Genomic DNA, 14,956 nt, shown 5'->3' on the forward strand with positions numbered 1-14,956 from the left:
ACCCCATGTACCTCCTTTTCGACGATTGGTGGAGAGGGCGACATCCACGAGAGCACTTCGAGCGGTGGGTTCCACCTCCCTCTAACCCCCCTCCAATGACGGCTAAGGAGAAGCACTTTGCCGCAGTTAGACGACTCGAGGAACCTCCTCTTTGCGATTGCGGATATCGAGCTATGATAAACGCTGAGAATACGTTGGAATTTGTGTGTCCAAACAAGCATGAAGTAAGTGCAAAGTGTATGTGTTGAAATATTGAGCTATATATGTTCATGTACTAATGTCACCTTATTTAGATATTTTCAATGGCGAAGTATCGTTTCAAGGAGTGGTTGTATGGTCCTAAGAACCAATGGTCTGAAGAACCTCCAAAGGCAAAGCAAAAGAAGAAAGAAAGGTTAATTTACAAAGCACCTCCAGTCAAGTGCGAATGTGGTGTTAAATCCAACTACGGTCTAGTCCCTTCGGAGCTTGGAATAGGCCATTATTGCGGCCATATGCTTGACTATGATGAGGTTGGTTATTTTTGTGGTAACCATGAAATCGTATTTTATTTCTTTTGCTAAGACATATATGATATATTTTTTCGTTTGAACAGAGCACTAGGAAATGCAGGTGGGAATGTTATGATGGTCAAGCTAAGTTCTTGGATGAACTAAAGGGGAAGCAAGTAATTGTATGGAAGAGGGGATATGGACCTGACTATGTCAATCTATTCGTTAAACATCACAAAGACAAGATGTGCGAGTTTACTAGACAACATAGTATATGTAACCCGATCGATGTTGGGCTTGGCAAATGGGGATTGGAGAGACGGATGACGTTAAAGGAGGAGAGAGCAAGGAAGGAGGCAAGGGAGGAGACAAGAGTACAGATGCAGGTCTTAAACGAGCATGTTGTTGCATTATGTGCCAGTGAGTGCTTGGAAGTCTTTTTTTTGTTGCCTGATTTTAAATGTAATATAATCGTGTTGCTAACTGATTGCATTTTATACATAAAGGGATTGGATGCAGCGAGGAACATGCTGTAGAGGTGGCTCGTGCAAGGTATGAGGAAAAGAAGTTAGATGAGCACAAAAAATGAGCTGGTCGCACCGTTGAATCACCGATTGTGTTGTCTGATGAGGGGGATAGAGATAAGGACGGCACTACTAGACTCAGCGAGCTCATCGCTTTAGCAGAGGTTGGCTTGTAGACGGAGGAGGCTAAGGACGACACTGGTAGATTGAATGAGCTCATCGCTCTAGCAGAGGCGGGCTTGCAAGCGGAGGAGGCTGAGGACGACACTAGCAGACTGAGCAAGCTCATCGCTCTAGTAGATGCGGGCTTGCAGGTGGAGGAGGATGACGACGGGTTCTTCACTTAGGCCATAGAGGTCGCAGATGAAGCGGAGGCCGCTTACGACAGGCGACACGGAGGTCAAAGCAATGCAGGTGAGCATAGCCACATGAACGAGGAGGAAAAGAACGCATTCTTGTATCAGGCCACAGATGAAGCGGAGGCCGCTTACTACAGGCAAAAGGCAGATCAGAGCAATGCAGGTGAGCCTAGCCACATCAACAGTGTTGTGGTTTAGGATTGGTACTTGGACGACGAGTTGCTTACTTAGTATGTTTCTGACTGAGGGATTTTTATTGCGCCGTCTGTTAGTTCCATGCTTTATTAATGATCAATGTAGCTATGTACTAGAAATTTCATTGTGTTGTCTTGTTTTCTATTTAAACTATTGATGTATGGTACTCATGTATCATGTACTCGGATTACCCATGGTCGATCTTAAGTGATCCCATCCATTTGTATCATGCGTTGAGAATTTCTAAAACGAACAAAATCGAGTGAAATTATTTCGAATACGATTCGGCATTGGTTCTGCCGTGCCATAGCCCACGGCGCGGTAGTGACACGCCATGCCCCACGGCGTGGCAGCACCTAGACATAGACAGAAGCCGACCAGCCTCAATTGCAACTGAATGGGAGCTGCTGTCGGTGCTGTAAACAACTACAAGTGCTGCCGTGTCCGTGCGCAAGTTGAAACAAATATGAAGCAAATAAATGGAGTCTGTGCGCAAGTTGATAAGTTGCCACATAACATTTTCATTGGTTCATGAGTCTGCAAGTTTCGGACGACAATATTTGTTCAACATAACCAACTAAGTCCTAGGAGTGTAAGGATCCCTCAGACTCCTCTTGAAAACCTCATCATCCGGTGGAATAAGGGGGTCATCGTACTCCACCTCAAGAAGGGGGTACATCTGGTGCGGCGTGGGAGGGGCCATCCTGTTATAAATTGATAAATAAATGGTTAGAGTATTCAAATTAACATTATGTGGCATTGCAAAATTTGAAATACTTGTTATGCAATACGAACACAATATGAAAGCACCTGCTGCCCTCGTCTTCTATGTCTGCTAGCCTTGTGACCAGACTCTTTGCAAACAAAGCAAAGATTCCTACCACAGGTTTCGTTGAAGTCTCCCCCTCCATACATGTCTTTGCCGTACCCTCTCATAGCGTCCATGTCCCCCTTGAGTCGCTTATTCTTTCTCCTACCCTTCCCTACCTTCATTAGATCTGGACGCGGCACGTAGTCATAACCATTATAAGATGGCCACTATGTCGGGTCAAGGTATGGCTCAAAGCTCATCTCCCAAATACTAACGGTGTTCGAACGGAGATACAAGGGTGACATATATGGCAGATCCTCATAGTTGTACCCATGAACCCTGTAGGCCGTGATCATATGAGAGCAAGGGACATGCATGATCTGTGGGACGTTGCAACTGCACTCTACCTTTTCAAGATCAACTCGGTAGTTTCGTCCACCATAACGTTCGCCGCCCAAGTTTGTGCCACCCTTGCCCCGTACACTAAAGATATGGCGGTGCGGTCCATACGGCTTGGCGGTGTGCTGCTTGGCCAATTCCTTGGCCTCGTTCAAATGTTCAGCTCCGGCCTTTCCAAAACGCCCCTGCTCGGCTATATTCCTCTGCGCAAGTTCCCACCTCTTGCCAAAATATTCGTTGCACTTATGAAAGGAGAACTCAACAATTCTAGACACAGTCAACGATCGAACTTCGGTGAATACACGGTTGAAGGACTCCGAGGAGTTAGTGTCATGATGCCATACCTAAAACCCCCCTCGTCATATGCTAACGCCCACTGAGCCTTCTATTCCATTTGCGCCTCTAACCAGGCCTTTCCCGCTTCATTTACCATCTTGTCTAGTTCTCTCTTTGTCTCCTTGAACTGGTGCTCTATACATACACAACATAGAGCCTTTACCTTGTCACATACCTCCTGCTTCCTCTGACGCTACCAGAAATTAGCGACAAAGTGTCTCATGCACCATCTATGCACTAGAGGCGGGAACCCATCTATATGCTCAGCTGCAGCATTAAGAAGCCCTGGGTGACGATCCGAGATCAAACATATAGTGCGAGATAGGCCAAGCACTTGTACACTAGAAGCCGCATGAACCATGACCACGATTCATTGTTCTCTCCCTCTACCAAAGTAAAAGCCATGGGTACTATCTGGTCCTTATGATCAATAGCAGCAGCCATCATCAAGGTGCCTCTATACTTTCCTATTAGGAAAGTGCCATTAACAAGTATGACTGGCCGACAAAACTGGAATGCATGTTCCGTTTGCGCGAACGACCAGAACACATGATAGAGGACATGCCTCAACGGGTCTCGAAAACACATCCCTCCGGTGTCCACAAACTATTTCAAGCCAGGATTGTAGTAATGCATTGCACATAAGATGCGGGACACCCTGTTATACACTTCCTCCCAACTACCCCATCGAATCGCCAAGGCAATTTGCTTAGCACGCTAAGCCTTTTCGTACTTCACATTGTACTTAACGTATCTAGATATGGACTGTTGTAAAGAAGACATCAAAATATCGTTATTGTCATCAACGAGCCCCAATATACGACGGACAAGATAACGTGCAGTGTGCTATTGATGATTTTCCTTCCCCCTATTTGTTAGGCAAGTGTGGGGTTCGACAACTTTACTTATCCTCCACTTACCATCACTATGTCTCTTTCGTGCATTTAACCTCCACATACAACCGTTTTTGCATATCACGTGGTACCTCAACTCCTGGTCCGAATGAGTGACGGTGTACGGCCTATGGTGATACACAACATAGTTCTGAAGGAAGAGCTTCATCTCTGGCATTGTATTGAATATCATCCCCTTTCTAAGGGTTTCTTTCTCATGGTCATACAATAATTTTTACACATCAGGAGACCGGTGTCACAAACTACCATATCCGTCATGCTGACATCCCTATAGTTCAGAACGCCCCTGAAAGGTACGTTCATCGACCTTAGTTGCTCAAGCTCAGTCGCTGTGTAAGGTGGTAGTGGAACATACTGCTGCGCTTCGCTAATTCTGGCCCATGAATCATAGGGGGTATCATCTGCTGTCAAATCTGTGACTAGTCTACCCTGAGCCTGGATACCATGCAAAACCTCAGTTTATACTAGTAATGGCATAGTATGAACCGGTACTAGCATGGCATTAACCGGTGTTGGCATAGCATCTGTACCTCCTTGGTCATCATCAGAATCGTCTAAATCACTGCTAACTACATCACCGATCCTGTCCTCCTCCTCCTGCTCCTCATCTTCCCGTTCGAACTCATTCACATCGAAGTCATTGCTTATACAGCCTACTGTAGTTGAATGAACTGCTCCTGCATCAACTGACCATACAAATCCATGTTACCCTGAGTTGCTTCCCTTTCGACCCCTAATTCTTGTTCATTGCCTCCAACACTGTCAATGGACGGGCCGTCCTAGACACCCTTCATCCTGTACCCATTCTCCACCACCACCTCAACCATGGGCATATTGGAACCTTGGAGCACCCTAGTGTAGCAGGACCAGTGAGCAGGGTCGCGCAAGGGCATGAGAACATAGTGTGCCCTAGTCTTTCCAGTATCAAACCTCCCCTTCAGTGTGAAATCACCGCCAAACTTTGCATTCAAACAGACACAAAGGTCGTTGAAGCTAGGAGATTCATCAAACAATTACAATTCTTCTTCCATATCCTCAAACATACCATCTTCTCTCCTAACACTTTCTTCGTAAAAAACTTTAACACAACAATCCATCTGCAAAAGCATTTTAAGAAACTTCATCAAGTTCTCGAAATCATCGTACGTAATGTCCATAGTAATATTAATATCTATTCTAACTATAACTATACTAACTAATCTAATATTAACATCTATACAAGGCTAACTAAAACAACTAATTAGACTCAATACAATGTATAACTAGACTCACTAACTGTACTAACTAAACTACCTAACTTTACTATCTATACTAACTTACTATATTACCTATACTAACTAAACTAACTAATTTTACTAACTATACTTTACTAATTATACTAACTTTATTTATTTTACTGACTTACTATACTAACAATATCGATTCAATCAACAAATATACTAGGGGAGTACCTCGCGGCAGCGGCGCTCGTCCTCGCGGCAATAGCGCGCTAGACCGGGCCAGGAGGCGCGAGCGCTGGCCACGGCGGGTGCGGCGGGCAGTCGCCGTGCGTGACCGGAGGGGGTGGCGCACCGGCGTGCGGCCACAGCCGGCGCAGCGGGCGGCCGGCGGCCGTGGCGTACCGGCGTTCGTGGCGCGGCCGGCGTGCTCGGCGGCGGCTAGGCCGTGCCGGCGGCAGGCGCGGTGGCTAGGCGCGGGCGGGGGCGGGCACGGGCGCGACGGCCAGGCGCGGGCGTGCGCGGGCAGGCGGGCGTGCTAGGGCAGCGGGACTGGGCCGCGGCGCTTTTATTCGGCTTTGCCGCGTCACCGATCAGGGCGCGGCACTGCCGTGCCAAGATCGGTGGCGCGGCAGGCCCTGCCACGTCAACGGTCAGCATTTCCGGTCGTCGTCACGTCATCCACCCACCGCGCCACCATACATGGCGCGGCACAAGCTTTTCGCCACGTCATGGCAATAGACGCATCCAAAAGTGTTAGTTTTGAACGAAAAAAGGTGTTAGATTTAAAATTAGTTTAAAAAAGTGTTAAAAATAAAATAAAAAATTCCCAATTGCCATCACAGGATGGTCCTGCCTGCCAGTTGGTCTTTGGTCTTGTTTAAAGCCGTACAGCTGTAGAAGAATCTGTGTGTGTCTGTGATTAAAGTTGTCCTGCCTGCCAGTTGGTCTTTGATCTGATGCGCGCTGTATGCTTAATGGAACAGCAGTGGTGACCGACCATCCATGGACGTGGATGATGCCGTCCTCTCTTTGCAGGAGCTGAGCTGAGCTAGGTACTCAGCTTCCTTTGCTATGTTACTTTTGGCTTTGGGGATTCTCGTCCTGTATGAGGTACTAGATGCTTTATTAAGGTATGGAATACTTAAATAAAACGAGAACAACTGCAACACAAATGTCACATGGTAGAGCTTTTTCTTGCTGTGAGGCTCTGCCATGCTTGTTCAAAACATAGGAACGTTGAAATGGTAGCTGAGCGAGGGACCAGAGCAACAGAAAGAAGTAGGGATGAGGAACAATATGCTGAAATCTCTCGGTTCCAGGTGCCCTAAGGCCGCATGTGCCCATGCCTTGGTATGCCTCCTTTCTTTGTTGCCTGGCTTTCATCCATTATGATGATTTATCCCCACAATGTAATCCTCTTGAGGCTTGAGCTGCGTCGGCATGCAAGCAGGACATGGCCATGTTACCTCACTGCACTGTTGCTATCGCATTGGGGTATGCTTTCCTTCAGATCTCAGCTCTAAAGACCAAATAGTCCATAGAGCAGCACCTGTTAGTGTTACATGCATTGGATGATAAGCTGAGATAAAGCCAATACGTAGCATGCGTCCAGGAAAGATGCTGAGATACACCTTTTCTCTCCGTTCCATCTCCATGTGAACTCTTCTTTTGAACTCTCCATGTGAACTCTGTAAATATGTAGAGTTGATGGATGATTGCTGTTTGTTTGAAACATTGTCAGATTTTTACACAGTAGATCTGATTGAGCTCATGATAGGTCAAGCATAATACATGTCAATACTTACCTGAGGAAATAATTTGAGGTTAGATAGCAGCTATTGGTTCAGTTGGTTGTTTCTGAAACTAGAAATGTTTTTTTGAGGGATCCGGAGGGGTTGCCCGTACTGCTAATAAACATAGATAAAGAAAAAGATACAGAGTTTAAGAAATGTAAAAGGAAACAAAGAAAATAAAAAGGATAATGCTATTAGAAAATAGCCAGTATAGATAAAAGGTATCTCCGGTTATGCTCTGTTGATGATCATTTTATTTTCTATGGTTGTGTGCAGTCTTAATTTCGGTACTGTTTTTAAATTGACCAATTGCATCCCTCTAGTGTAGATGTGATTATGTGAATGTCCTTAAACCAATGTTGGCCTAGCCTGGTGAATCATGTTGATTTATGACTACATTATAAGCTGGGATTGGATCATGATCTGGGGCTTGTAGTTTTAACATGGTCCAAGCTCCTGCGATGAGCTGGATAGCCGCTCCTGACTGTTTGGTTCAAATTCTTCTGAAAACTTGTACTTTATTGTAAGGAAAAAAAACTTGGTACTTCTGTCATGCACAGGACATGGCACTGTAAATGAGATGTATTCCTAACTTCCCCTCTTAATGTTGTTGTCCTGCAGGATCTGAAGTGTTTCGTGTTTTCACTCATCAACCTCCACTTCAAGATCGAGCCAATTCAGTCTTGAGGTCCATCCCAAGCCTTCATGTAACAGCAATGGTGACCGACCATCCATGGACGTGGATGATGCCGTCCTCTCTTTGCAGGAGCTGAGCTGAGCTAGGTACTCAGCTTCCTTTGCTATGTTACTTTTGGCTTTGGGGATTCCTCGTCCTGTATGAGGTGCTATGTAACTTTGCTGAGTAGTAGTGAGTGTGATATTTATGCCTTTTTCAGTTTTCTGTTGGGTGGACTGTTGTCGTTAGGCACACTATTCTTCTCTGTTGTCAATGCTCTGCTGAAGGAGGCACATCATGCTAATGGATGGATGCCCAGATTGTTTGGTGTGCCTCGAACAGTCGGACTTGTGGTGATCCAGATCCTGCCAATTGCCATCACAGGGTGGTAACTGCTGCTGTGAATTTCTCCAGTGGGGTTGGCTGCTAAAACTGATGGACTCGCCAAAGGCAGTGCAAGGAGCCTTTGGTCTTGTTTAAAGCCGTACAACTGTAGAAGAATCTGTGTGTGTTTGTGATTAAAGTTGTCCTGCCTGCCAGTTGGTCTTTCATCTGATGCGCGCTGTCTGCTTAATGGAACAGCAGTGGTGACCGACCATCCATGGACGTGGATGATGCCGTCCTCTCTTTGCAGGAGCTGAGCTGAGCTAGGTACTCAGCTTCCTTTGCTATGTTACTTTTGGCTTTGGGGATTCCTCGTCCTGTATGAGGTACTAGATGCTTTATTAAGGTATGGAATACTTAAATAAAATGAGAACAACTGCAACACAAATGTCACATGGTAGAGCTTTTTCTTGCTGTGAGGCTCTGCCATGCTTGTTCAAAACACTAGGAACGTTGAAATGGGAGCTGAGCGAGGGACCAGAGCAAGACAAAGAAGTGGGGATGAGGAACAAGATGCTGAAATCTCTCGGTTCCACTGTTTTTCGTGTGTTTTGTTATACATTACTTATTCTCTATTAGGCCTTGTTTAGATCACCTCTAAATTTCAAGTTTTTTCACTCTCTCTCCGTCACATCAATTTTTGGACATATGCATGGAGCATTAAATGTAGGTAAAAAAAATAACTAATTGCACAGTTTGGTTGTAAATCACGAGACGAATTTTTTGAGCCTAGTTAGTCCATGATCGGACAAAGTTTGTTCAATACAAACGAAACGTGCTACAGTGTCCAGATTGCAAAAATTTGCAATCTAAACAAGGCCTTAATACATGTCTAACAATTTCCTGTTGGTTGTTTTTTGAAAAAAGAAGGGAGAGGTAAAATACACCCACCCATATATAGTTGTAATTTTTTTTTACGAAGATCCGTTCTTTTCCCAACATAACAGCACAATATTGTCAAGTGCACGGTACTTGCCCGTACTGACATGTTCAAAGTCAACAGACAGATTTTAATACGGTGGGTGTGGCTGGTTCAAGGACGCTTGTCTGTATATAAATAAACCAACTTTGTTCTTAAAGTTAAATCTAAAACACATGTCTATGGCCAGCTCATCTCGCGGAGCTACGGTGTCACGGTGTGTGTGGGGTAGGGGTTCAGGGATTTTCTCAATCTGCGTGAGAAGATCTTCTTCTTAATTTAGAATACCCGGGGCTGTCCCGTCACCACGGATCGAGTTTTTTTTTCTCAAAGTTAAATTATACATCTTGAAGCGGATTTCAAATCTCACAGTTAATTTATACATCTTGAAGCGGATTTCAAATCTCACCTTTTTCACCTTTTTCATGTGTGCCACGGTGTACTTTCTCCGTCCCAAAGTATTTACACTTTTTTTTGGCTTCTTATCTTAAGTACAGCTGTAGAATCAAAGTATTTACACTTATATGACTTGAATATTGTCCCAACATAAAAGCTCACACAGACACAAAGGAGTGATATAGGGGTGGGAGATCCATCATATAGCAATACAGCTCTTGCCAGCCACAAGTCCATCAACATGAGACCAATAAGAAAATAAAGATAAAAATCAAAGTCGTTCGCTCTACCGTGCTTGGCTTCTGTCCTTTTTAATTTGTGCACTATAACTTTAATTAGGGCAGTACTAGCCTCCGGACGTCCGGACTAACGCCCGCCCTCATGGCTGCTGCACGCCCGCGCCGCTTCCCGTACCCATAGCCGCGCAACGCTCCATCCCTCCGCTTTCCACACGCATGCACGGCGCCCCAGCAGCTGCAATAGGTGGCTATGCCAGGTGAGTCACATTGCAACATGAACAACATCCGATCTACTTTTGAAACATCTAGATGAAACTTTTGCAACATGCGTCTGAAGAAAGATGAAACACTTGAAACATGCGTCTGAAACACTTGTGAAAACACCTAAAAACACTTGAAAAGTCATTGCAACACATATGCAACATCCTGACAAACACGCTTGCAAACATATGTTTGAAACATACGCAACATACAAATAAAAACACTTGCAACATACGTCTGAAAAAACTGATGAAACATTTGAAATAGACGCTTACAACATATGTGTATAGCCATTGCAGTATCTGCAATATCCCGATCTACTGTGCAACATCTATATGAAACACTTGCAACATACCTCTGAAACATCTTCAACAATTGAAACATACATTTGCAACATAGGGGGGGAGAGAACGAGGTCGGTCAATTCTAGCCATCAGGGTTGGAGCCAGCGGCTTGCGAGCACCACTAGCACCGGCCGCGCTCGTGGGTGCCCCTTGGCTCGGCTGGAGACAACCTAAGGCGTCCTGACACCTGTGACCAGCAGCCATCCGTAGGGGCAGCGGCGGCGACACATCCTGAGCGTTGGGTTGGGGAAGAGGCCGGGGAGACACTGCGCGAACTGAGGGATGAGATGTCATGGTTGGTTTGGGTGGAGGAAGGAAGCAACGGTGGCGGTGCGGGGCTCTGCTGCTGCCAGCGGACAAGAGAGAGAGACTTGGAGATGGGGTGGGCGAGATGGAGCGGAGAGATAGAGAGACGGGCGAGGCGGAGTGGAAGCAGCGTCCGAACCGACGCAAGTGCACGGACGCCCGCGTAGAGAGAGAGAGACTTGGAGATGGGGTGGGCGAGACGGAGCGGAGAGATAGAGAGACGGGCGAGGCGGAGTGGAAGCCGTGTCCAAACCGACGCGAGCGCACGGATGCCTGCGTCCAAGTATTTCCGCTTCAATTATCACCACTGAGCAAATTGTGATGGATAGTGTGGACATCAGACCCTTTTATAAGTGCTCAACATCAATCTATACGTGCAAATATTTTGGAACGAAGAGAGTACATGAATATTCTACTGTGCCAAATCCTATATGTGTATAGGAAAGAAGACGTTGAGGGTTCGTCTGGAAGGCAAGAATCTCTTTCAATTCTATCTTCATGTGACATCTTGTTTTACACGCTTGCTTGTGTTTCTTTCAACTCGGTCTTATTAATTTTCACTGGTACAATTTTGGACAACGAAAGCCTCTTTGCAATGCAACAACACATATTATCTAGGTTTAGATTAGGTAGGTAGGTAGGTTAGGGAATTTACTTGAACCCTCTTGATAGTTCCTAGCAACTCAATAATAGAAGCATATTCTCTCCACATTAAATTAGGTCCACCTACACTGACTGGCCCCGTTTGGCCGGGCTCCGGCTCCCGCCTGTCGGCCGCTGGGCGGCCGACACCCAGATACTGTTCACCGGAGCCGTTTTTCTCTCTCCCCCCTTTCCTCTCAAACTGACACAACCGGAGCCGGAGAAGCTTGTTTTTCTGGCTCCGTGGCTCCGGCTCCTGTAGGCACCTGTCGGCCGCCCAGCGGCCGACACCCGGCTACAGTGCAGGAGCCGGAGCCAGCGAGAGCCTGGCCAAACGGGGCCTAAACTATACTCTGCGGTAGAAGACTCATCTCATAACAACATGGTCAAGTGCACGGCTCTCACCCATACTCTTCAAATAAACAGATATTCATACTATGTGGTTTGTTGGAAGATGCTCCACTTTTATCTTGTACATTATTTTGTACTTAAAAGAAGAAAATGTCTAGTCAACAACCGGTTGTTTTGGCCCCTTCCATCAACTAAATTTTTCTCATACACTTACACTGTCTTATAACTATATTTACACTGCCTTATTACTATATTTACAATGATTTCTTCAGCGTAATTTATTGGAAAGAGTGATGTAATTTGGGAATAACACAAATATATGCCAAATTTTTCAAAAAGATTTATACATTATTTTTATGAATTCCAGACATCAGAGAAATATATATCAAATTATTCACAAATTTTTCAGAAATTAAAAAAAGCAAAATCCACACAAGGAGGTGAGAGAGGAGAGATTGTCGCAGGGTGTTCCGTACTCGCGTTCGTGTGTCAGGCAGGGACACAGGCACCGGCATGATTGCTTGCTTGACGCTAAAGCCGAGCGGACGCACGCACAGGGACACATCGCACGCATGCACGCACCAGCATGATCGCAGGCGGGGGGAGGCCGACGCTTCCGCATCGCACGGCCCAAAAAACGGTTGATAACAACTGGCAAATCAACCGGTTGATCATTAACCTTTCTGTAAAAGAATGTGACAATAATTATGCTACAACTACACTGACACTCACTACAGCCTACAACACTAATAACTGGCACTTTCTTCAACCTTTTAGTGGAACAAATTCATTTTTATGTGTTGAGTTTAGATTTTTGAAAATGATATGAATACATTTGTATGAAAATATATAATGAATTGCACATAGTTCTCTTGTGGTGGAACTTATCTAGCTTGTGTTTTCCTAAATTTATTTGAAGACTCAACGAAGTTATTATTTTGGTGGTGGATGACGTGACCGTCGACAACAAGACATTGCGTTCGTAGTGGTGAGAGTACATGCATATACTTATGTGAGCTCTAAATTATGTTTCGCAAAACATATTTCTTTCTCCTACCAAACCTACCTATCAGCTTTACTATAAACTTTTACAGAGACAATTTTGGACCACCAAAAGGCCTATATTTCCATATGTTGACTTCCAATGCAATAGTGTCTCATTTGGTTTTACTTATCAGATGCTTTCTTCATAGGGAAAAGGAGGGACATAGGATTATATATAGTTTTTCACCAACACAACTTAAGATTAAATGGGTAATTAGTTTGGAACTTACTTGAACCGTCTTGGTAGCTTCTAGTATCTTAGGCAGTTGCCCAACATAACAACATATAGTCAAGTGCACGGCTCCTGCCCATACTCATCTATATATTATATTCAAGTCAACACATATTTCAATACTGGAGTATGCCATTCGTTGGACGACACTTGACATTTTTCTTGTACATGTGAGTATACACCCAAAGATTGTGACAATGAAATAAGAATAATCATGCTACACTGATACTCCCTCCTCGAGGCATTCATAAGTGAGGTTTTGAGATTGTATGAAGTTAATCATTCCAATCATCGTCATTAAAAACAAACATTGTTACACACCGAGTTTTGTTGGATAATTGAAAATAATAATTGTATAGAAAATAGTCTCGTATAGAATAGTATATTTTCTGTGTTATAAACATATTATATAACAAATAATTAAGTGCATAACTAGAAGACAAAGTTGTGTTTGGGACACCACGCCTGGATGTTTATAAAACAGGTCTCAAAACATCAGTTAGTTGTGACTTGTGAGTAGAGGGACAAAGCACAAAACTCATGTTTATTTTCCTTCTAAAACACACTTTACATATAGTACGAACACTCAACATTCTGCTGAACTGAAGCACTACACATATATGTTCAGTACAGTAGCTAATAACTCATATATATAGTGCAATTAATGAAATCTTCTAACCACTAAGATGAACACTGGAGTACGTAGAGGTCATGAAGCAAGTGGATATATTACTACTAGTAGTCTTTGCTACCAAAACAAAATCAAGAGACGGCATACGCTGTCATCACACGTGGGATCGATGAAGTTATTCGCTAGACAAGTTGTTACACGTTGTTATACATTTAATATGTGTATATATAATATATTCGTGGGACATGAAAGAATCTTCTCAAGACAAGAAGGTGAATAATGCATGGTGACATCGGTGTGACCGAGACTTCATCGTCGACGAGGCATCGGAACGCGCGCCTCAGCTAGCTGCTGTTAGAGAGCAGCGCGATGATGTCGAGCGCGACGGAGCAGAGCTGTTTCAGCGTCTCCTCCCTGGAGGCGAGCTGCGCGGGGTACTGGCCGGGCCGCTGCCGCCGGAACAGCGTGCGGCACACCTGCGGGTACTCGGCAGCGGCGCTGACGTGCACGGACGCAAAGTCATAGTCCTCGAGCGCGATGGAGTCCCCAGCTGCAGCCAGCGCGTCGCGGGCGCTGGCGTACCTGGCGGCGCAGGCGTGGAGCAGCGCCTGCACGGTGCCGTCCGTGGAAGTAGCGCTGCCAGCCGGGGCGGTGCCGTTCGCCGCCAGCGCCGCGGCTGTGGCCGCGCCACCCGAGGCGTTGGCGGCCGCGACGGAGACCGCGATGGCCGACAGGCCCCGCACGTCGGCCTGTCGCGCTGGACGGGTCCGCGCCCAGCGCGGACACGCATAGGTCGTAGTACGCCGTGGAGTTGCAGGTGGCGCGCACCAGCGCGGCGGCGGCCGGCGCTGGCGGGGAAGCAGAAGGTGGTGAGGACGGAGGCGGCGGCGGCGGGTGCTTGGCCGACGGCGACGACTTGTGGCCGTGGCCGTGGCTTTTGTGCGCGGATGATGGGCCGGCTCGGGAGGAGAGTGCGGCGAGAGGGAGGACAGCCAGGAGGAGGAGCACCAGGATGTTCTTGGTGGTGGTTGCTGCTGCCATTGCTGCTTGCCAAGAAAGTAGATAGAGAGATGAGCTAGCTCAGCTTGTGTTTAGCTTGTTGCCGTCGCTTGACTTTGGCTATGTGATCGATGATGAGCTTGTGGAGGGAGGATGCAAGCGAGTGATGGCGTTTTATAGGAGGAGAGCTACGACTGCCTACTAGCGGAGGAGTCCACGACCACGTATGACCACCGTGCCGCGTATGCTCGTTTCTTCCGGACAGCATTTGTTCAGTGCTTAGCTAGCTACCATAGGCTGTTACACACTTACACTAGGTTGTTAGGCAAACATCAACCTAGATAGGTTCTCTGTCTCGTTGCTAGACTTTGGCAATGGGAATGAAGTTTCTTCTAGTCAAGATGATCCCGCGTCGATCTTACGGTATATATATATAATTTTCAACTAAGTTACCTATTAAAGAAGTGAATTGCCCACATTTCTATTTTTA

General features: G+C 45.8%; 1 long non-coding RNA gene and 1 pseudogene across 2 annotated transcripts; one reads left to right on the forward strand and one right to left on the reverse strand.

The window, feature by feature from the left end:
• The first annotated feature begins 6,284 nt into the window (after positions 1 to 6,284).
• LOC136502322 (uncharacterized) lies at positions 6,285 to 8,267 on the forward strand. 2 transcript variants are annotated; one of them, XR_010770488.1, is made up of 2 exons: positions 6,285 to 6,743; positions 7,664 to 8,267. It is a non-coding gene; the product is annotated as an uncharacterized lncRNA (long non-coding RNA). The 2 variants fall into 2 exon arrangements; XR_010770487.1 differs by having other exon boundaries at positions 6,285 to 6,599.
• A 5,097-nt stretch (positions 8,268 to 13,364) lies between these two features.
• On the reverse strand, positions 13,365 to 14,626 carry LOC136501786 (pectinesterase inhibitor 28-like; annotated as a pseudogene).
• Positions 14,627 to 14,956: the final 330 nt, after the last annotated feature.

Source organism: Miscanthus floridulus, chromosome 13, assembly GCF_019320115.1.
Source record: "Miscanthus floridulus cultivar M001 chromosome 13, ASM1932011v1, whole genome shotgun sequence".
Lineage (NCBI taxonomy): Eukaryota > Viridiplantae > Streptophyta > Magnoliopsida > Poales > Poaceae > Miscanthus > Miscanthus floridulus.